The 24,882-nt window shown below is 33.9% G+C and overlaps 1 protein-coding gene across 4 annotated transcripts in view; it reads right to left on the reverse strand.

Moving 5' to 3' along the window:
- The window catches only part of LOC116344168 (irregular chiasm C-roughest protein-like), a 115,124-nt gene that overhangs the window by 17,759 nt on the left and 72,483 nt on the right, over positions 1-24,882 (reverse strand). The window contains exon 1 of one of the 4 annotated variants that reach the window (XM_031772598.1): positions 12,607-13,397. The exons of 2 other annotated variants lie outside the window; for them this stretch is intronic. The gene's annotated coding sequence lies outside the window, so the exon portion shown is untranslated. Of the gene's footprint in view, positions 1-10,689; positions 12,579-12,606; positions 13,398-24,882 lie in introns of those variants that run through there. One more of the 4 variants, XM_031772594.1, reaches the window with a different exon arrangement.

Consider the following 24,882-nt stretch of genomic DNA (forward strand, 5'->3'; position numbering starts at 1 on the left):
TTTCAAGAAGTTCAAACAAAGTTTTCTTGATAACGACGAAATCGTCAGGAAATGGACGAAAGCAACATATTTATTTGCTCATTTGTTTACACCATAATTCGGAATTTTCACTCAGTTACGCGGCTATTGGTTCGCACATTAATAGAAAGTAATGTTTTCTTAAAATTAGATGTGATTCACCTGTCTTCGGGTATCTGAAAAGATATGCAGTGTCAAGTGTGAATTCATACATTCTTAGCGGGTCGATTACGGTACAAGCTAATGACCCAATATAATGTTTTCGACTTGTTTTTTTTTGTCCGAAAATGTAAAATTCATCAAACAGAGGAAATAAAAAAGAAGAATAGTATATTTTCATTGTGATGTATTTGTTTAATCAAGAGTAAAATAAAATGTTGATTCTTCTCATACTGTGTCTTCAGCCGAACATAACTGGTCGCGGAACAAAATCTTATTTTGGCAACGAAGAATTTAGATTCAGAATCAAAACTATGAAAATACAAACAAAACGAGTTTGTAGAATAAACAAGACCACAAAAAACCGAAGAACAGTAATTCTAATTTCTCGAAAACAATCATTTGCCAAGTTCAATTTCCGAATCGAACAAAAAAAGTAAAGCGGAGAATTTTTACCTGTAACTACAACGAACCGAAAAAGTAAAAAAAAAACATGATGATGGTGATGATGCAAAGACAAATATCAAGCGAAAACACGTAAAAGACAAACAAAAGCAAAAGAAGAAGAGAAAACGCACAGAAATCGACTATCGTTGTTTCGAGATTGTGGTTCAATCCAAGCTGGTCGGCAGCTGCCAAATGCGAGATGAATATAGAGAAAATCGTAAAATGGAAAAGAAACACGGTGTAAAACCGAACGAAATAGTATGAGAATCGAAAAGTTTATCATCAATTTGTTAGTTTTCTTTCGCAATTGCGCGCACCACATCGTGTTTTGCTATTACGGTTTTCTTTCACATCGCATTCACACAAGTCAGAATTCGTAATGATTCCCCAAGCTTTCATTAAACAAATCGTTTGATATTGGTTTGTAAACGTAGCAAACAACAAAATTGTCTTTGTTACAAATATGTTCGTATCGATTTTTGTGATAGTGGTCGAGTGCGATTTTTACATGTCATTTATATGTTTATGTTGTAATCGGCAATTAAATTAATTTATTGAGAATTTTCGAAAACGAACGCAGATGGTGTCTGCATTCTGCACACAATAGCTTCCCAGAATATTTCTCTACTACATATAACTATTTCGAAATCGAAACAAATCCAAATCGTGTGATTGAAAATACGAACGATCGCTTGAGAAGAAATGCACATCGATTTACTTAATCGCATAGATGTGTTTTTTTTTTCGCTCTTCACTTCACTCCATTCTGAGATAATTTAACATTTTACGGCCATTAAAATGTTATTTGTTTGATAAATGAATGAAATTAATTTTAAATGTTTTGTCGGGTGTTTCATCGTCCAAATTCATTTAAGAAAACATTTAAGAAACTATAAACTGGAAAGAATTTCAAATTTCGTTACCATTGCACACCAAAATTGAGATGTTGTACTCGACAAGAATGAAAATGCATTCAGGATGATCGAATCAGTAGCAAAGTCATGTCGAACAAAGCGCAGTAAAAAAGTACAATATCATTATATGGTATCGAAAATGTATGACACTCTTTCTTGATTCTCCGATGCTCTTTTATTCGAAGCGAGAAAGAAACAAAAACGCTTTACGCTACTTTCTCATGTTTCATTCTCAGTACTTGGTCATTGTTTTTTCTTCTTCTTTGCCAAGTGCTTCTTTGGTCTTGGCTTGGAATTTAATGATCTCAACGTGAAATGAAAAAGAATGAGTCTATTTTTGGGCTTCCAAACAAATTGTATGAATACGAAACGGAACCGAAAGAGAAGAAAGAAACAGTTTCGAAGAAAAATGAACATTAGAATTATAATATTGCAATTCGTTTATTTCGGCTGTGCATAGCACCTTATTGCTGTCATTTTTCTCGTTGTGTTTCTATTATTTATTAATAATGGTCGTTCGCATCGAACATAATTATATGTCTTTGTATTTAATGGTCAATTTATCCGAAAATCATTTCTCGGACTCTTGCGGTAGTAGCTCGTTTCGATTAAGTGCGTGCCGTATTGTATGGTTTTTATTAAAGTCAGGTTCAACGTTCGTTCAGATCGAATTCCGCGCATCATCACCGACCATAGCTCAATGATATTGCTGGCGCACATCTCTTGTATTATTTGTTTTTAAAAAAAACACATCGTTTGATCGAAATGAAGAAGATGATGACTAAAAAAAATCAACAACGAAATAATAAGTCATAGCGATCACATCATTTTGGTGAGGAAAGAAAAAAAGAAATCATCACGTTCATCATCGATGTGAACAAGTCGAAATCGGCACTTCACATGCAAATCACTTGGCATGATTATCATAGTTTTTTCTACTTAACACCTATTCGATTTTATTGCATTGCCACAAAAGAAAAAAAACACAAACGCCACGACGAGCCTATGAATAAAAATGTTGAAATTAGAAACACATGGTTTTAACATTTAATGCATTCAAATTGGTAATTACAGCCAGCTTAAACGCATTGCATACAAATGAAACATTAAATTCAGCAAGAGCTTATTTGTTTTTCTAGTTGGTTGGGATAGCATACCAAAAGCGAAAAAAAAACAATGAGACGTTTACAAATGAATTTCAAGTTACATATGATAACTAAGCAAATTACGCATTCTGTTTATATCATCAGTGATGGTATTTTTTCTTTTCTACCATAAAAATTTCCGATGACATTTTCATCATGCCGACTTTTGATTTTTTGTGTCAATTCAATACGCAATAGAAAATCACTAATAAATATCGAATGAAACATCAAATCAACATTGGCCGAATCGATCGGCCCTTTCATTCATTCATTATTATCTGCACTTAAGATTTTATAGCGAAAAAACAATAAACCAATTAAGTGTGTTGCATTTGAGTTTTTATGGATTAGCGACTATTAAGAATGAATATGTTGAGATCATTTTTTCTCCCTTGTGTCTGCTAATAGCATTTTTGTGACCGACAGACCAATAAAAAAAATGTTTGAAAAACTTTCGGCAATTTTCTTAAGCGAGAAGAGAGAAAAGTGCCTTTTACACATTGTTCATCGTATAGTATATATCATTTTCATTTTCATCTGGCGACAGATGCTTGATTAATGTGCGCTATAGAAGACTATCTACTCTGATTTTTATGTGAAATCAATGGAGCGCTTACAACGCGGCAGTTTCATCGCATTTATGCGTTCGGATAATTTCGATTGAATGAATGCGAATGCAATCGTGTCGTCGTAAATTGTATGCATTTTCGTTTCGTTCGATGCCATCGTAAATTTTGTCATTGTCGTCGCCGCTGCCGAACTTTTTCTTACAAAGTACCTTACGACTTTGCCAGCGAGAGCGAAAGCAAATTGGGAACGACACATATATTTCTTTTAACGATTTTATAGCAGATAACATTTACACGTGCATGACACGACAAAAAAAATATGAACGAACCATTCGCGCGCATACCATTAAATTCGGATGCATATAATTTGTTGCTTGATAATAAAAAAAATTCAGTTTATTATTTGTTTGAAAGCTAAAACCTATAAAATAGCTTTAGTCGAAAAGGTAATAGTCGAATTCTCGCGTTGCGAAAGAAAAAGAAACACAATTTTTTAGTAGTGACACGTTTCCAATGTTCATGCACTCCGATTAAAATGGATACGATCTCTTTCGCGTTCCCGCACTTCACATCCTAAAAAGATACCCATTTTTTAATCGAAATGGTTCGATGAATTGGTATCGCACTTTTGAATCTCCTGCGAATTGTATCGATTCCGTTGAAATTTAATTCCATCGTTTTTTCATTCCTTTAAAATGCAATCGAGTAGAAATTATTGAGAAAAAAAAGAAACGAAAGAAACTACTATTGATTTTCTCATGTAAAATCGTTTAAAGGTCGATCTAACAGCTACTGTCACTACGCGAAGCGTTCCAAAATCGAAGGCAAAAAAGGGTCGAAAAGTAGTGATGAGAAGAAAAAAAAACTGCGACGACGGCGATAAAGAGAAGAATAACGAGTTGAACCTGTTTCAGCTATATAGATTCCAAAAGTCAAGCGAAAAAAAATTGAACGCATTCTAAATGTAATATAAACAGAAAAAAAAATATGTCGGCAGAGTTGTCTGTATATACTTGTGACATTCATTTTCGCATGTGTACGTGTTTGGTTGTATCATCTCTCACGTGGCCTGTGGACAAAAACTGACAAATTGAACAATTGCCAGTCAGGCTAAACATAAAAGTGTTTTCTCATGCGCATACAATGTTTTTACTTTGATTGCTAGACACTTCCAAATTCAGACGAGCAACAGATTTATCGCGCTGTCGAGCATAATAAAAAAAAAAACGACCAACCACTGTGCAACTATCAGCCAAAAGCAATTAATTTGAAATTTATCGCAATTAAATATTAATGTCGTTTCCACATTTTGCATCATAAAAAAAATGACTTTTAAGATTGAGTGAATGCAAAATTCTTTTTTATTGTTTTTCTGGTTGCAACTGCTTCTGCCATAGTTGGGCACATGCATTATAATCAAAATGGCAAATTTAAGGAAGCGCACATCTCTAGTATGACTATTTTTGCGGTGTAGTATTGTCCAAACTTAGAACTCGCGATTTATGGCGAAGAATCGTAAGTTGAATTAAGTCTTTTTTAATTATGGGCTTTTTTCTCGCTCCTTTTCGGTATATTAACACCGATGATTTTCATTTGTAACTTTTATCATGACAGTAATGATACTAGAGGAAAGAAACTCGATGATCTCATGGTAAAACGATGCCCTGTTTTGTCCTTAGTTGAATTTAATAATATTAAATTGTATATCTCTAAATAGGTCGTTCCCATCGATTGATGTTCATTTTCTCAAGTGAATACCATTTCTTTCTATTTTTGTCACATAGCCAATTTTCTGTTTAAAAAATAGAATAAAGAAATCAATTCCCTTCTCTTTCTTTGGTCACTGATTACATCAACCTTACCATTGGATACAATATGCTACTGTATAAATATACTGATTTTTATCACATGTGAAATAAATCTTGGACTTTATTTGTACTGCTTTAATGATTCACGTTGATTTTGTATGATTCTTATTTGCCATTGATCTTCTCGTGATTTAGGAAACAGTGAAACTGAAACAAAGCAAAACAATTAAAAGACAAAATGAACGATTGGAATTTTCGTTGACATTGGACGTTGAGATTCTTTTTTACATATTTGAATTTTCGAAGTGAAATCGAGACAGCATGTTGAACTGTTCTGTCACAAAAATAGATTTCAAAGATCGATAGTATCTATAGTATCGATTAACCTTCCGTATTTTTTGGAACGGGTAACCAATTGATTTGAAAATTAGTATGCATGTCAGCTTGAGATTCAGTTTGTTTGCATTGACATTAATAGCATTTGTTGAAATTTCGAATAGAATAGGCTCATCGTCAATACCTGTTACTGTGAGAATTTCACAAATTCATTCAATCGAGAATTTTTTTCTTTAACCAGCTAAGAAATGACAGCATAAAAATCACACACCATTCAAGCATCTACAACTTATTGATCATAGCTTCCACTGAGAAATGAGCTGGGTCCATTCTTCAGTAAGTTGTAACCATTTTACAAAGTTACAAGTTCAGGAAGTTGTGTTCTTTTTTTGATATTTGTCTGTACCCCTTACGCTCTTGGTGATTACACAGATTTTTATCCCCCATTCCTCTATTTAATGAGCCGTAATCATCGAAACAAGAATCAACATTTTTTTCGAATGGAATCAAGAGAGAAGAAACTTAACGTCAAAGAAGAAAGAGATAATAGCGAAAGAAGAAAAATTATTTAATAATTTTTAATTAAGCGAAACCATTTCGTTTTAAGTTCTTTTCTTTCTCTTTCAATCCAGGCCATAAATTTTATTAAAACACGACACAGCAACACAGTTAAATGATGAAAAAAAGGCCACCAAAGCAACCAGTCTGTATTAGAACATGCAATAAATATTACATAAAAATAGCATGCAATCAAAATTAGTATTGTTTTCATGTGTGATTTTTGCTTATTGAAGCGCGATAGACAAAAAATGATATGAATAACAACGAATAAGTCGAAATGGCATAACGAAACACGAAATCAATTAACTAGTTCGAAAAAATGTTATTATTAAATGATATTTGGGTCACATCGTTTCGGAAATCGAACAAATTAGTTCAATTTTCAATAATAACGACCTTGTTCTTTCATTTAACACACATTGAATGCGAACCAATTAATCAGTTGGGTGTTTCGCGTATCAAATTTTCAAATTAACCCCGAAAATATCGAAACGAAGACGCTCACATTCAAAACTCAAACTTTAAAGCGAAGAAACGAAAAGTGAAGAGAAGTCGATCACGCACATCAAATAAAAACGTAACCTTTTAATTAGTGCAAATATGGAAGAGTTAAGAGGCCATCCAACACGAGAACCCACGTCATGTAACAACGGAACAATCAATTGTTTAATGGTTGCTGTTGATGCTGCTATTTTGGCTTCCTCAAACAACGTTCAGTTCGTTCGAAATCATTTTTCTCCGTTCCACACACAAATTTATGGCATGCATTTAAAAAGCCAATTAAGATTTACGATCATTTAAAAGGCAGATCGTTAAATGACTCTAATGCAACAGTTTTGTTTCTTCTGTTTATTTTTTTTCGTTGCAAGAGGAAAAAATTTATTCTCACATCAACGCGCAACAACTTGAATAGAGAGAAAAAAAGCAGCCGGAAAAAGAGGAAGAGAAAGAAAAATCGTCCCCGAAAAAAATGCATACAATTAAGTAACGGAGGGAATGAAATTCGATTTGCGTGTTAAGCAATCACAAAATGTATTACTTCCAAATGTGAAGAGGAAGACAAGACATATTAAGAACAGGAAAAGATTGTCTTTAGATTTTCAAAGTGCAAAGCGCATTGTGGGATTCATTTTTTTCCGCTCATATTCAACATTGATTAACGGAAAAATTATATCATTATCATTGCTTTTTCTTTCCAATGCATGCGTGGTCCAATCGGTTGGTTTTCAATTTACCTCCATTTCGAATTGTCGGTAAAATTGAGTTCGGATTGAAAATTGGTTAGCTTAATTGGTTCAAATTAGCGGCACTTGTGTTTCGCGCACCAAACTTAAGTGAAACTACAAAACTGTGCTCATAAGTTGAAAGAAAAACCTGCACATTTGTCAATTCACAAATTATCTCATTGACATATGCATCGCATTACCGTAAAATAAATTGGTTGTAGCAGTTGTCAGCAAACAAAACTCATTATTATTATCGAAATAAAAAAAGAAGAGAAATGACTTTTATTTTGATTTTTTTTCGCACAGAAAGTGTATTCGATGTGACATTTAAATTTGGGCGATACTTTTGTTAACGGAATAGCAAGAAAATTCGTGACTTCTGGATTAACCATTCGTTTTGTTATCGCTTTGTTCTCCCTCATTCAATATGCATTTTCTTTTTCATTTTAAATTCAAGAAATGGACGATTCGCATCGCGCATACTATAAATTTAGTACATTAAATGAGGCGCTATTCCCCCTTTTTTGTCCATGTTGAACGACGAAAAAGAGCAGCAAATAAATTAAAGATTTATATGCGTACTAATGTCACCATAAACTGTTTGCAAACCAGTTGAATGAACATCACGACAAGTTCGAAATCAAGCACATATTTTACATTAATTATATTCTTTGATGTTATCTGTCTGGACGCCAAATGGCTGTTGGAACGCTGTTTGAATTCGAAAATTTTTGAATATTTTGCTTGAATATTTCAAACATAATCTATGGGTAAAAAAAGACGCTTGAAGTGATTCACTTCTTGAACGACATGAGGCATAGTGTACGAATCAATTTTATTTACAGTTGTGTTGTGTTGAACTGCACGAAAAACACCGAAGGTGGTCTCGTTTTAATTTTTTTCCAGGCATATATCAACGAAATCAAACGATCCAAATACTGACGCTCTTAATTATAATATCAAATATACAAACTGGATATTTCTGACATACCTAAAAATTATCATATTAATTACACACACAAATATTAATGACTTTTGACAATAGTTTTCTTTGAAAAGACTTTCTATTGAACTGATAAGAGTACTACATTTATCGCTCGTGAATTCCAAAGTAGTTTTCTGTGCAGCAAAAAAATGTTATCGCCAAGTCTAGCCAACACAGGAGTGACTCTGATTTGGATTTATGCAAGAGAATCTGTTCATTTTACTTTTTTTACTGTCATGATAATTATCTGTGGTGTGCGTGTAAGTTGCTTATTTCAGTTTGTTCTTTTTTGTTGCGTTGATTAAGCGCATGACTTAACTAGGAATAGTAACTATATGCATTCTTTCTACAATGTAGGGAAGTTTCTTTTTCAATACATGTCTTTGACTGTCGTGTTTTTTTTTGTCTCGAAATCGGCTTAAATGCACTTGACTTTAACTCAATGCAAATTGAATTACATAAAGTTCTCAAGGCTATTTTATAGATAAGCAAAAGGCAAACGCATAAATTCTTCATTTTCTTCCACTTCAACAACATTGTATCATTTTCATTTATTATTTATGGATTAAAAATTGATCAAGATTTATTGATCGTGCCGTTGTTATTATGGTTGAAGTGCACTGGAAGGTGTGATAGAAACCGAAGAAAATGCACGCATCTTGATTTTGTGAAGGCCAGCTCAAACCATAACCAAATGACACCATCTATATAAAGGCGCGTGTGTGTGTGCGTTGACATTCTCTCTTTACAGATTGGAATGTGCTTTTTTCAGGCAGTGTATAATGCAAATTTCTTTGCCCTGAGGTATATGTCGTTGCATTTCGATCAGAAAATATTTCATAAATTAACAAATACTTCATTCACGTGTGTGAGTATAATCGAGAGCACCTCCCGATTAAACTTAAACACCGTCAGCACGAATCTATTGTTAATGAAGTGATTTTTACATATATGTGTTTCGTGCATTTTGATTTTCAGCCAATTTATATATTAAATAATTTATTCGCTACAGTCAACGATCTGTTCATACACTTCGGTCGTACCTGTGTGCATAAATTTTAATTGCGCTAATTGCTCGACAGATCGTTTTAAATTGAAAATCACTTTGCATGCCAATCCAATCCATTTTTTCGATTCGTGGTCGTTTTTTTTTCTTCATTGCATCACATAGCCGGACATTTTACATAGTACATATCTTGAAAGGTTGTTTCAAAAAACTGAACCATTTATTTTTGTTTCAAATCATTATTGACATTCAATTTAAGTGCAATTAAGATAAAGCCATACGGTTTACAAGTACATGTATGGTCGATTGAAGGCAACAGTACACAACAGCCATCGATTTTACGGCAATAGCACAATAAAACAGTTTTGTTGTTGATTTGATTAATGGATTACACAAAATGTTTCTCTCCCCGTATTTTGTTGTTTGGAGATGATTGATCACACCGTTGTATCTCATATATAATATATGCACACATCACATTTTGCAATTTTTATTGAAAAAAAATCGATGACGAAAGATGATTGAAGGAGGAAAAAATACAATTTCGATTTGGAAAAAAAAAATCTTCCATAGAAAATCATCGAAAAATTATTGTATGGATGAAAATAATGATGTAATTTTCATCTACTGTGACAGTAACTGTTATTGACCAACATTTTCGCCGACGACAATTAGGTTGCATGCATTTTTCATCACTTCGTTTCGAATTTCATATTGTTATAATATTATGATTGTATCTGTGAGTTGACTGCATAAATAATCAATTAAATACATTAGTTTTTATAAAAGTATATTTCGTGTAAATTTGTGCACAATGAATTGTGTATGCACAGTGTGCAACTGTGCATACTGCATCCGGATACAAAACAATCCATTAAAAATGATTGTATAATAATCAACAGAGAGAAGAAAAAAAGTATGTGTGCTCGCTCGGCAAAAATAAAATCGATTAAATGGATGGTGTTCGTGTGTCGTTTGGTATAAAACAACAGGAAAAAGCGAACACAATTAATTGTTTGAGGGTGCAAATTCATAATGAATGGACATTTAATGAAAACATATCGATAATCAACAGAAGCGGCAACAGAAAAATAAAATAAGGTCAGCATTGTATGTGATGCACATGCCAACCGAAGCCAAAAAAAAAGAATTATGAACATTGTTCACACTCTTAGTGTTTGATCTCGGAACAATATTTGTCCGAAAAAATCCCGATAGAAAGTTAGTTTCAACGCAAAACACACAATACAAAAATTGGTTCTGAACGTGATTCTAGCGCACAATTTGTAACCATAAACCAAGAATTACGAGTAAATTTTTGGGGAGTTTCTCATTTTATCAGTGCCATTATCGAAACGATATTTTCAGCAGTAAAACACAATTTTCAAACAAAATGTTCAGCGATTGAAATAATTTCAAAACGTGTGTGTGTATGAGAGAGAGAGAGAGAGAGAGAGAGAGAGAGAGAAAATACAGATTGGTGAACATACAAAAGCACATAACTTTAAAACTTACATTCTTTTTCGATTTTGAGCTCTGGACTAATTAATTGCGGTTGAAATGTGTTGTTCAGACTTCGATTTGTGTCGCACACTGTATTTATTTTTTGAATTTTGCAAATTTAGTGCTCGAAAATGCCGGGTACCTTTTTTTCAATTCCATAAATCAATTCAAGATAAAAATCACACAGACGATCGCCAATGCAACACACAATTTTCCATTATCATTTTGTGCTGATTCGATAAAAATTGTTCGGTGTGTGTTTGTACATTGGACTACTGTAAAAACCGCACAATTTAGTTTATACACAGTGTATGAATACTTTTTTATGTTGCGGCAAATATATAACTGCAGTGTATGTCTCTTTCCTTCTCACTTTTATCGTTCTATCTACTGATTTCTCACTTCGGCTATTCTTATCCTTCTTTAACGCTCTGCATTCAATTGCACCGAAATGTATTCGGGCTCGTGCTTGTCGGGAATATGAATTGTTAATACGTAATGGTGAAAATATAATGAAATCTTCAGCCAACCGAATTCACTTGGCCAATTTTACTATTATTATTTTTTTTTTTTCGGTTCTCTCTCTCCATCGCTTTAGGAAAACTATTTCGATTTATGTGCACAATTATTAGAAAATATTCCGGTGGGATCGAAATATGCGACGAGCATCATCCAGATGTGTATGTCTCTGTATACAATAAAATGTGTCCTGTTTTGCAACATACATAAGCTTGCACTGTTGTACAACACACACTGGAATGAAACTTAATTTTACACAACACGAAACTTCAATGATTAAGTACACACAAGTTGTTGGGTGCATCTATACACACTGTGATTTCTATCTATTTTGGACAGGGACTGTGTCGAGCTTAGTCACCATTGATACGGCTTTGCTTTGACATATTAAAATACGTGCTGCTCTTTTTTCTCAGTGCTTTCTGTTTGATGACAATCTTTTATTTTATTTGGATAATTATGTTGGTGCAAAAAAAAAAAAACAATTTTTTTTCTGTTTGACTATTTTTTGTCAACCCTGTACAGTCACGGCGCGTTACGGGAATTGAGTGCAATTTTTATCTATCTATTCACACACAGACACACATGAAAACGAAAATAAACTATCATCTAGAGCAATAAATGAATGTTTCCTTGCTTCAAAATTCCCTTCTATTAAGTATTAACGGGGCACTGATTTACAAATATACCGACCGCCAGCCAGCCAGCAATTGTTGGACATATATTTCCCTATAAATTGCGATGTTAACGAAAACGATGAAAATTGTTTCAATTTCGTTTCGCTCGTACGTCGTTCTGTCTTTTGTTGCTGGTTTGGAATCTTTGCTAATTTTTTTTACTTGGATTTGCTCGAACTTTCATCTCACTCAGTCAGACAACAATGACAACAAAACAGCCACTATATGAGCGAACGTGTATAGTTTTATGTACAATGACTCCCTTGGTGGACACTTTCGAATCTTTGTCGTTGCCGATGTGTTATCATCAAGTTTGGCGAGGAATTTAAAACGGTGGCAGCAGCCACTATAATTCTGCGACAAGCAATTTTCACAATTTCAAACAAGAATTCGATAACCGACGACAGAACAGAACAGTTTGCCTCCTAAGCGAGAGGAGAACGGGTTATCAAGACAAGAGAGAAATACCCGATGAAGAGATACACATGAAAACCAAAAGACACAATGTAATATAATGCTCACAGCGTCACAGCGCAACAACGACGACACTCATATTGCACATAATATCTTAATTTGAACTTGCTTTTTCGTTTCAAACTGCACTGGAACTGAATTGATGTGTTATTGTTGTTGGTTTGTTCTCACTTAGATCAGCGAAAATTCTGTTTGGAACTTTAACGATGCCCCAACTGCTCAATTCAAATAGCGAACACTTTTGGTTTTCCACACTTACTCTTTTCTCTTCAGCGCACTGTTCAGTTCACTGTCTTTTTTTTTGCTTCTTCTCTGGATGTGCTTCTTTTCTTTGCAATTTTTGCCAACTTAACTCATCAACTTGTACACTTGGGCACGTTTATGTTATGCGCTTCGACTATATATCGAGATAACAAACGGAGCAAATACGATTTTAACTTTATCTCCCGTTTCGAAGAGACTATAAGTGTATGTTATGCAATGTACAGTACACACATATGCGTAGTTATTCGCAGGGTGGATTTTTTTTTCTTCTTCTATTCTTGTTTGACTTTTTTGCCAAAGTATTGTCTTCAAGTTTGTCCTCATGGAATACTCGCTTCTATTTTAAAACACAGTTGCAGTGACAGTGGCAAAAGCATAAGTCAACTCTCTCCCTCTCTCACACACTTGATTTTATGCACACATTCCGTTAGTGTTTAAAGTTCGAGTCGCGCCACACCAAAAGCCAATGAATCAGAAACACACTTACACTCGAAGAGCAACAAAAGGAAACAAATTCACAAATAAATTTCTCTTAGCTGGACATTTTCTCGCTCAAAGCTGCTTTTCTTAGCAATTTTTGGTGAAATATTTCGCACTAGTTCAATTATGAAATATGGAATAGTTTCAATACACGTTTTGTTTTTGGTGATCAGACTTTGCGCGATTTTTTTTTAATTCGAACTGGATCGTACCAGCCTATAACTCAATTACACGTTTGTAAAGTTAACCGATTTTTTTTATCGAAAAATTTAAAAAAAATAAGCCGCGGAACGCTCTGGAGCGATACACAACATGACACAACGACGAAAAAAACCAAACTAAGTATGGGTTTTCAAAGGCCAAGACACATGAGCACACACATTTTTTTAGTTCGATTTCATCGAGACACAGAGAGAAAGAGGCAAAGAGATCGTAGTGTGTGATGTGCGTTTTGTTGTATGTGCGCGTGTGAAGTGTGTGAGTATTAAATAGCAGCCGAAAATTCGAACAAAACGAAGAAGAAAACACATATATTTAAAAAAAAAATTACGAATTTGTATACAAAACAACGAAAGAATAAACACGAGACAGAGAAGTGGAACAAAACGATACACACAATGACGTTGATGACGATGACTACGACGACGAATCTGGCAAGGCGTATGGGTATAAATTGCGTGTGTGTGTGTGTGTAAAAGCGATCATAAAACTGAATGTACAAAGCAAACAACACAAGAAGAGCATAATCACAGTATGTATATGCAATGTGATTCTTTTTTGAAAGAAAGAGTCATATTTGACGCAATTTTCAGTTAAATTACCATGAATTTGGATAGAAAGAGAGGTAAATTTGCCTATAATTTCCGTTTTTAAATTTAAATGTTTATGTTATGTCGGCCTCTCTCTTTTCAAGTCATTTATTTTCACTTTGACAACAACAATATATACATTTCGGATTTGGGATACGATCGCATCCTTAAATCCAAAAATAAATATGTTCAGATGGCTAAAAGGCGTCTGGATTAAAACGGATTCCGACATTGCCTCCGGTTTATTTGATCGACAGAGTATGCACGGTTTTCCATGTTTTGTTGTTTGACGAAGGAGGAAAAAAATAAAAACACATTGAGATGAGATGACGAGAGCTGACGATTACAATCGGCACAAAAACATTTTACTTTTTTCCCTTTTTCTCCCTTTTATTTCTCGCTCTTTTTTTTTGTAGTTGTTCCCGCATTTCGTCGTGGTCATAATTTTCAACGGCCGTAAGAGAAATCAAATATAAACAACGGCAACAACAAGCGCAACAACAGACTGTGTATATATTTATGCCGACAAAAGCTAATCAACATTATTATGGCAAATGATTGCTTGCGTGAATGCAAGACTTCCAGTTGGTAGCATGATGCAGTGCGAGGATAAACATCATCAACAAGAATGGAGCGGAATTGCTGACCACGTCGAGAAGGGACTGCAATCGTTATGGCAGAATCATCAGATGCGAATGGAATGCATTGAGAGGAAAAAACACAACATCAAAATTACGAAGAAAACATGAAAAGCGAATGCATTGAACACTTGTGTGGATGTCGATTCACTTCAATCACACAAACACCTGTCTCAAATCATTTCCCATCGAGTTTTTTTTACATCAATTTCGATGCGGTACGAAAATGTATCGGCTTCGCCTTTGAATATTGACTTGTTGCCTCTTTTTACAGTGCTGTATTTGTTCTTTTCCTGCTTCGAATGTTTAGATTTGTTATAAACTAAATGTACACTTGATTTCTGGTGTGCCTGTCGCTGGCGGTCGACATTGGTCCATCTATCCAATGATTTCTTTTTAATAGATCGATATCCAATCGAGTATATTTGATCGGCAATTTTAGTGATTCTTTTACGTCCGAAGCAAAAAAGATTAAATCGACTATTGATGGACCATCAAAAATGAATATTTCATTTTCACCTCGCTGGTCGGTTCAATTGAGAGAGAGAAAGACAGAGGGTGATCGCGGTACGGTCAATCAAAAGAACCTGTGTGCGACTTAAAGGATTACTATTTTCTCTCTAAATCCATTTCCATATCAGACAATTACTTTTCTTTTATCATTTTATCGAAATTCAAATGGAATTTATTGTTTTTGATCACTTTTTCCGCTGCAGCACAAAGAAGTCCATTCATGATATAGAAATAACTGGCAATGTTCTATGATTGTCGATAGTGAATCTTTTCAACGTTTTACGAGCAATTCAATTCGATTTGGTATTTTAATCAAGTTGTGCAATTGACGCGCCGCATCAAAAAGAAAATAATTTGGAAACAATTCGAACAAACCTGAATAATACAATCTAACAACGTTGTATCACATTTTTTATTGTATATTTTTTAATATCGAATGCGTTAAGGATGCCAAAGCGAGTCATATTCGATAAACGTTTAAATTGAGAAGTGGGAGATGACGAGAAACAAACGCTTGCTAGATTTATTGTTTATTGTTCTCTCCTGCATTTTACAACTATATTCGTCGCTCGTAAAGAAGCCCTTTTCTTTTATTCGCCTCTAAATGAGAGAGGGTTTTAGATAAATAAATAATAGTTTGATTAATCACTTCATAAGTTCCTTCTATTTCGTTCAGTCTGGCTCATCCAAAACTTGTTTTCAGTGTAGTACATGTATAATAAGCGCGTCTGAATGTGCCATGCTGTTCATTGTGATTAGTGATAAAATTCATAATTCGGACTCTGGCCGCCAATCGATTCTTTTCATTTATCCATTTTTTTAAAAAAACGTTATTCGAGTGTTACGATGCGAGAACAAAAAAATAAAAATAAAGAAATTATGATAATTCACTTGCTAGAGCCCATTGTTCAATTGAATCGGCCATTGCATTTTGTGAACCCAACAATGTTTTTTTTTTTTAAATCGGTAACTATTTGATGGGTATGAGAAGGTTGACTCTGTTGAGTATTCATAGAAAAGGAATATTGTTTATTTAACCGTATTGCCCCTTTTCTCCACATCGACAGCGATTTTTCTTCGCTTCGGCCGATTGAATAAATCTCTCTATTGATTTGTTTTTTTCGTTGAGTGTTTCGAATCATCTCTCAAAACAAGTAGCTACCTGGTGCGTTTGCATGACAGTTATTAACGATCCTCTCTCAATTTGTTCAGATCGACGAAAAAACGCACACTATAAATGAATATTTTGACTAATTTTCTTCCGTTCTCATTCGATTACTCGAAGAGTAATGATTGTGGCGTGATTAGTCTACGAATCGCAACTAACAACTCTGAAACACGTATATAAATCAATCTTCGACCGATTTTTTTTATCGTGCGTTTGAGTGCGAACTCCAAAAAAAAAACTGAACATATATATAACAAATGGTTTTGAATTTGTTTGTCCATTTTTTGTGGGCCAAACGCAATCAACGTATTTATCATGAATTAGAGTGAAAAATGGGAGTAAACAGCAGCCAATTTGGTAAGATTGTTCGTGAGCTGTTGACTACGGAAAATTTGCTTACATGGTATTGAAATAGCAAAAGATATGCGTGGCTGATGATGATTTTGGAATTTCAATTTTTGGTCATTTATGAATAATCAAATAACTTGAAACCTAACGGCACTCAAAATGACCTACAGTCATGTGTAATTTTTGACCAATTCACATTAAAATATTTCAGTAATTTCAGCCTCAATTTAATGAGAAATGAAAGCACAACACTTGTTGTGTACAAACAAAAGACGAACGAAATCAATCTTAATGGTTTCAAGAGCAAGAAAGAAAAATAGTTTTCAAACAAACTGACGACAATCGAAACGACATGATACAACAAAATTTGTAAATGTTGGCACTTCACATTGAGATCCACAGTTTCGATTTTGTTGTGTTTACCAATACAAGTTAATGGCAAAATACAGTAATGTTTTGCGTTGTTTTCGGCATTTGTTTCGATTTTCTTTCTGTCGTATTGAACAAAGCGTTATTACGCACTTTTCATGTAGTTAGCACTTCAGTTCCTTTCAAAATGAGATGGATGCTGGTGTGTGACAAAATGTGTCCAACATATTTCATTGCCGCCAACATATTTCGATGTCACATACACTTGTAATTATTTTAATTCATTTGAGAATTTAATTCTATGAATGCGAATAAAGTAAGAAAGAAAAAGTGTTCTGGCGATGGGAAAAAAACTTTTATCATGAAAACACTTTTCAAAATGCCACTGGTCATTACGACCAACTCATGGTTGTGGCTCAGCAAAGAAATAGAAATTATCCGATGTGACACATTATTGACGGTCTAATGGTCAAGAGATGTATGCTACAGTCCATACTAATTACTGTTATTCGTGTTACACCAAAACGGAACGGAAGTCATCTTGAAATCATATTTAATATGTATGTGACCTTTTCATCGTTGTCGACAATATTCTTGATCTTAGTATAAGTAATCTTATGCCTGATGCACACATTTCTTGAGAAATCTTTGGTTTTATCACGCGATTTGTTTGCGGCATCTTCATTCATTCAACGCGTTATAATTTCGTATGAACTTTACCACAATTACACATAGACAATTTCCTCTTCATATATAAAAAAAATCTCCCAAAGGGATGAAAAAAAATGTAGCAGAAGAGATGTTTGATGGGTTTGTGTGAGAACTTATCAAAAATAATCACTTTCCGATCGGAATTTTTTGATCTTTATTACATCAAATTTATTCCTTTTTTTCTACGATTTTTTTTTTCTCTTTCATTCTCAAACTTTTTGTTCTCATTATACATTGATGAGGTTTGACATGAGCAACGGACCAATCGAGAAATAAAAACTCACAGCATTTAATTGCTTTACCGTATCTAATACCAATCACCAATCAGGAAAACTAAATTCGTCGAAAATACTGCATTGAATACAAGCGGCTCGGCTATACATTTATGGTCGAGTTCGATTTTGGTGAAAAAAAAATGCATTTCAATTGGATCATAAATAGTTTGGAAATCAAAAATATGATGGATCAGAGTCAAAATTGATGTGAATTAGACATTCTACATAAGCTCACTCAAAGTGATACGAAAAAGTCTTTGGAATAAGGAACTAGGAATGTGATTGAGAACCATTTGGTCGTAATAGATGCAATAAATGAAATTAAACCAGTTTTTTTTTCATCAAAACGTGGGTTGCTGCTAATGAAAGAACATGCATCTCCACTGGAAAGTAGGAAGTATGCATTTTCGACGACCTTCTTGACGACGACGAGGCCTAAGTACATCAAATTTAAAAGGCACGAAAATAGTAATTATATAACGACGAACAAAGAAACTCAGTTTAAAAAGATCATTCGATATTTCAGGAAAAGAAGAAATTCAAAAACATGATCATAATTATAGAACTGAGTGAAAGAATGAGGAGCCGTCGTCGCCATCTATTTGCCTTAAGTATAGATCACGGACAGCATCATTAAAGAATATAAAAAAAGATCCGATAAGTGAAATTATAGCCATATTTACGTTTTATAGATCGAAAACAAAAAAGAAGAACAGAATGTGAAAATGGAAATGAAATTAAGAGAAAAACACATGGGCTGCAACCAAAGTGAGTTGCAGAGTAAATAGAATCCAATCCATAAATCTATTAAAACAAATATATCAGAGGAAATACGCTGAAATATGTATTTTTCTCTCGGTGCTATAAAAATCGATACAGTCGAACCGTAATATTTCTCGTTCGGCAAAAGGCCGACGATTGAGAGATGATGATGCAACGTAAGTATGGTACATAAATTTACGCTAAACAAATTATTAACGTGCTGCTGTTGTTTGTGCAGTATATTGCAACGTAGAAGGAAACAGCGGTGGTGGCGGTGCGCATCTATTATTTCTATTTATTCGAAGAACAATACTGCGACTGTGTAACATATAATTTTGTAATTATATATTTCCTATTCAAACGGACAATTGGCTCGAATCTGTTGCTTGACTCTCCATCTTTTGTTCTAACCATAGTTTTTTTTCTGATTTACATTTGTTCCGAACAATATTTATTTGACGTTTGCTGCCCGGCATTTGTTCTCGATCAAATTTGGTTACCTCTGTTTCTTTTATCTTCCATCCGAACTTCTATTTCTTATTTAATTTGTTTCAATAAAAATAGAAATTGCCAAGAGTTCAATTTGTTTGGTTATCAATTCAGATAAAAATATTGAAAAAAAGTAAGTTAGTCTGAGCCCAGGTCTGAGCCATAAAGGACATTAAATAAAAAAACAATTCTGGTGGGAAGAGTTTCGATAAGAAATTTCACCTACTCGTTTTGAGTTATTTATAATCATCAGAAGAGTATCATTTTCCTATCCATTCAATGTCGAATCATAAGAAAATGTATAAAAACAACCGTTTTTGACATTACAAAACGTAATAAAAATATGCGGTGAAATCAGTACGTTTTTCTGTCTTTTTTTACCTTCAATTGATCTGTTCAATCTCACTCGTTAATGTCTATTTAAAAAGATTGAATAAAATAAAAGAAAAAATCGTCATATCGAGTTGATTGAAATCATCAATTATTATTTGTGTCAGTTATGTGTGGTTGAATCACATTCTGCCATTTCGTTCATTTGTGCAATCGATTAAAGGTTAGAAATGATTGCCAATCTTGTTAAAAATATATCCAAAGATGATTGAAATAAATCAGTTTTAATCGTTCGCTAATGGCCATGAGGAGATGTATGACAGCTGTTTTATGTGTGTTTACCTTCTGGTGAAAATTCCCATCTAATTGTATGCGTGCATTGGCATGAATGGCATTTGATTTGATTGCATCGAAATTCTAACGGATCATCGTGATTAATGAGTGAATGAAAAACAACATAACGCTTAAACACCATTAAGCATACAGTGTGCGCGCGCGCGTGTGTGTGTATAGATGTGCGAATAACGCGATAAATTGAATGCTAATAAGAAAAGTTAATTAAATTCAATTTCGCATAAAACGAGAGAAAGAAACTGACCCAACGTGACATGCATTTAACGAGCTTATCTGTATTTAATTGAATCGATTTTTCTTCTTTTCTGCTCCGCAGTTGCGATTTATTGATTATTATTTTCTTCTTCTGCTTTTTGTTGCGAAAGTCGCTTTTCATCTTTGTGTTGGGTCGGATTTATTGCCAATTAAACAAGATATGCATTTGATACTTATGCACCACAGCTCGTATGACGACGAAGTTGTAATAACTAAATATCTCGTAAAATGTGAAACGACATTTCTTTGAAACAAGAAATGAAATTAGCTTGAGTTCAACTTTTGGTTTTCTGTGTCGTTATATTTTATTTTTGATTTAAAATTGGAGCACAGATGATCCGTTGTTTGGTATAAACCGAAATTAATATGTTTCGGATTAAATTACATAAGCACAAGAGATAGTTGAAATAAATAATAGATAGAGATGTATGGTGTGATTCACGTTGTTGCATAAACGCCCATCTCTCAGTTGATGAATCGGTGTACTTTATTTTGGGATGGTTTTTAATTGTTTCCATGTGAATTTTTGTGAGTTATGATCTTATTGTGTTTGGGTGTGCGCACGACCCAAAAATCACCAGCTCACCGATTGGTAATTTATAACATAATGCTTTACGAACAATATTTGTATGTTAAGAAGATTTTAACCCTCAAGCACTTTTTACCAAACAAGCTAAATCACACTTCATCAATGTGCGTGAAATTCGATCAAATCATCATTCATTTGTGTATTCGATTGATATCAGAAAATGAGAATTTCATCTTTTGATGTACTTTAGTTTGATTTCATGATACGTTTGCTAGAGTTGAACGACTTCAAAGAGATTCAATAGATGGAAAGCGCATTATCAAGTACATTTAGTAAAAAAAACAAAATTCAATGTTACACTTCTCCTTCCTCCCAATAAGTCATATCAGAGATCAGTTTCTATATCAACGCTGCACTCATTGACGGTCTGCCGTGTCTTTTTGATTGGCGCATCATTGTACGGTAAACCGGTAGCTATCGCTCAATCGAAGAGTTTATTTTATGACTATACCGTTTAGCACGAACTAAGTAGACATTAATTGGCAATGAGCAAGAATTTTCGCTATAAATCATGATTGAAATGCAAAACCAATGGCTCATATGCTAGCAGACAAAAGAAAAACGGAAATAAAGTCCGCAATTAAATTCATATCTCGGTATTTTTGTAGCACGCTCTCTTCGATTGAACAGTGAGTCGGTAATTCATGATGTGTCCGATGTATAAAAAATAAGGCAGCAGAGAAGATATGACGAAAAATTGATTGTTCGAGCACACGAAGAACCCGTTTCGTAATCATAATCTTATTAAATTGACTCTTTTTTCGTGTTTTTGATCAGTCGTCATGATATCGTTTTTATTCTTTGCTGCTGCGACTGCTGCTGCTGCGACTGCTGCCGCTGCTGTTCGCCTTTTATCTTTCTTCTACTCGTTATTAATCGTGCTCTTTCTTGCCCTCTTTCTCCATTTTCTATCATAAAAATTTCGATATGAATTGTCATCGTAAAGAAGGTCGGTTCGACATTGGAATTTGAGCCGATTTTCTTGGCACGTTCAGAGTATGATCGATATATGCACGAATTCTTGTATAATGGATTTGAACTGAAGACATTTCTTTCTTCTTAGAATGGAATGCACAAAAGGAACCGGTTCACGTTCAAAATGCTTGACGAAAAAATTCAGAGCGCGAGTCAACGCAGCATATAATAGACTCATAAAAATACGTTTTTTTTCTCATATAAATAGGAAAATGGTTATTAATGTCGATAATATTTTTTCGTGTTCGTTTCCAATTCATTTAAAGCATATGCAGTATATATTGGTTGTGTGTGTTTTAGTTATGAAAGAGATTTTGTCTCAATGTTGGTACTCTTTTTTTTTGAAACGGATTCAAACTGTCTGTATCTTTTTTTATGTGACACTAAACAGATTTGAGAAAGAGATTAAAAGGTCTTTGGGCGTGCATTGGATTAGCAAACATCGAACGAACGAAAATAAATGGTTAACTACATATTTTTTTTTGAGAAAATTATTTCTTCTTATCTCACATAACGATTTTTGGATTGAGTTTTATCTGTGTGGCGGCACACAACATATGCTCCGGTATAATCAAAAACGAAAACAAGAGATATGTCGCCAAGAACGGAACAATTAAGTGACCACGACAAAATCAGAGCAAAGTAAATACAGGGTATTTGATATTGAGATAGTAAAATCGAAAACTTTCTTTTCTACATAAATTAAACTGGTCTATTATTGTTCTCACTGTGTTCCTTCCGTTGTTTTTTGTCAATATCTCAATTTTATTCTATACCATGTCTCTTCTGTAATCAGGTATCAATTCTCGTGACGCTTTTTCTCTCTCTCTCTCTATCCATATCTCTCTCCCTGAATCTGTCTGCTCTCATTTTCATTAAGATATTGTTTTTTTTCGGTTCATATACATGTTTCTCGCGTATCTTTATTAGTGCTAAAGAGTCGATGGAATCTTGTTTTGTGATTTACACTCAAACACATTCATTTAATCATCGATTGGCTAAAATACGCGCGTTGATTCCGATATTTTGTTATTATATTCAGCCCAATCGGACACATACTTGATAAATAAATATTTTTATATATATTTTTTTCATCTTCTGAAGAACAAAAAACCACGGAGAGAGTCGAAAACCCATTCACGCACTACATCGGCGCCTTATCTTTATTGGTATTGTGCATCTTCTTCTTCTTTGTTGCTTCTCTACTTCATTTCATCTGAATGCGCCGCGTGAAATAGCCTTTTAGTAGTTTCAAGAGCAAATGAAAATCATAATTTATTGGATATTTTGTTATCTGAAAAACGATCATTTCAACTTTATATTAATGCTTATCATGCAGCGTATGTATGTGTGTGCGTAACATCACCAAAATTTTAGTTCGTTCAGTTTTTCTATACACATGCTGCGCGCATCCTTTCTTACCACAGCTCCAAAGATATATAGTAATTTTGACACTTGAAAGCACGAAATTAACGATGCTCTTTCTTTCCTTGTGTATAACCGACCTGAATTGATAACGATAGCCCCAAAAATGGGATAATAAATTTCATATCTTTATTGCATTCTATCTCACTCAGGTTTTGTCTTCGTTCACACAAAAAAGCCTTGACATTGGACTTTGGCAAGTAATGTCATTAGTGTTGGTAAATAACATCATTAAGTAATATCGATATGCGTTTTATGGTGCATGAATTCAAGCCGGTGAATCGGTTATTTTAGGTGAAATATTGTCTACACTTTAATTTTGAACCGAAAAACAGAAGAATGATATGGTTTTTCTATCATTTTGCTTGTGAATTTGTGGCAGCCCAAGAAAACCAAAATAATCCCATCGCAATTTGAAATGTATCCACTTCAATTATCTATTTGTTTTCATCATCTTAGATTATTACCAAAGACTAACGCAGCAGAGAAACAAAATCATCAAATTGTATAATTAAATAAATGCTTTGATTGTGACCGAAAGCAAGAAGGAAAAGAAACAAATAACGATTCGCCTCCATTTGTACCACAAACTCAACAACAAACTGTACAAAAGAGAGGTAATATACATAATGTGAACATGGGTTTTAACATCAATTCGGTTGATTTATGTTGACTTAACGACAACAACTGAAACACTGAGCATATTTCCAAAATCACCATGTGTTTACATAAATTTTGTTTTATCAAGTGGAGAACATATTTAGCAAGTGAACACTTTGAGTGTGACATTTTGATCACATAGTTTATATATATGTGTGTTACGGTCCCGTGCTGTAAATAGCAGCCACTTAAGTTTGCAAACCTACTTGCATGTTTTATTACGACAAGAGCACACTTGTATTTATTTTTTCTCAATCATTCAGCAACACAAAAAAAGCACGAAACGAAAGCATTTGAAAATTTATCACAACTTTTGAGTACTGTAATTTGTTTATACACATCTTCTGTTTTGTCAGCAATGGAAATCACTGTCGCGTCAAACAACAAGAGGACACCGAATTTTTTTTAGTTAAAATGGCTCTTAAATGGCATATTGAAATCGACGGTAAAGCAACATTTATAATTCAACAATTTTGAACAGCAACAAAACGGTAACACAATGTTATTTTAATTTGACCTTTTTAGAATGTTATGCTTTTTTCTATCACGTGAAATAGTTTATTCATGCCACAACATGTCTCTTTTCTAATTGAAAAAGCCAAACGATGTATTGTACCATGAAGAGCTCTTCCCATTCACTTTTATCCTAATTTGCAAACAATTTACATTATGAATCACGCCGAATCCAATTCCCAAGTGTAAGCCCTGTGAAAACGGCTACTTCCGTCTCTCGCTAAAGTGCACATCGAAACAAAACATTCGACTTGTCTAGAGCTCATTTAATGCTGCACTTCGACTTACAAAACAATTAAAACATACAACATTCAATGTTGCATCAGCGATAGAGAATGAGAGCGATCTTGGATGCATCAAAGAAGCAATTAGCACAACCACTCATTCTAACTACTGTTTCATGTTATTTTATTGTGTGCTCGGGAATGTAATGCTTATCGACACAACCAACACAATTGAATCAAATGTCAAGCAATAATGACACAAATAATCTGCATTGTTATGCATGCATTTTGATTTTGTCTTGAAACACAAAGTTTATACGAGTTCACTCCGGTGGGACTGTTGAAATATCCGATATGAATTATTTGATATAAAAGTTAAGGAAA

The sequence above is a fragment of the Contarinia nasturtii genome, unplaced genomic scaffold, assembly GCF_009176525.2.
Source record: "Contarinia nasturtii isolate CC-2019 unplaced genomic scaffold, AAFC_CNas_1.1 Cnas_scaffold_1037, whole genome shotgun sequence".
Classification (NCBI taxonomy): Eukaryota; Metazoa; Arthropoda; class Insecta; order Diptera; family Cecidomyiidae; genus Contarinia; species Contarinia nasturtii.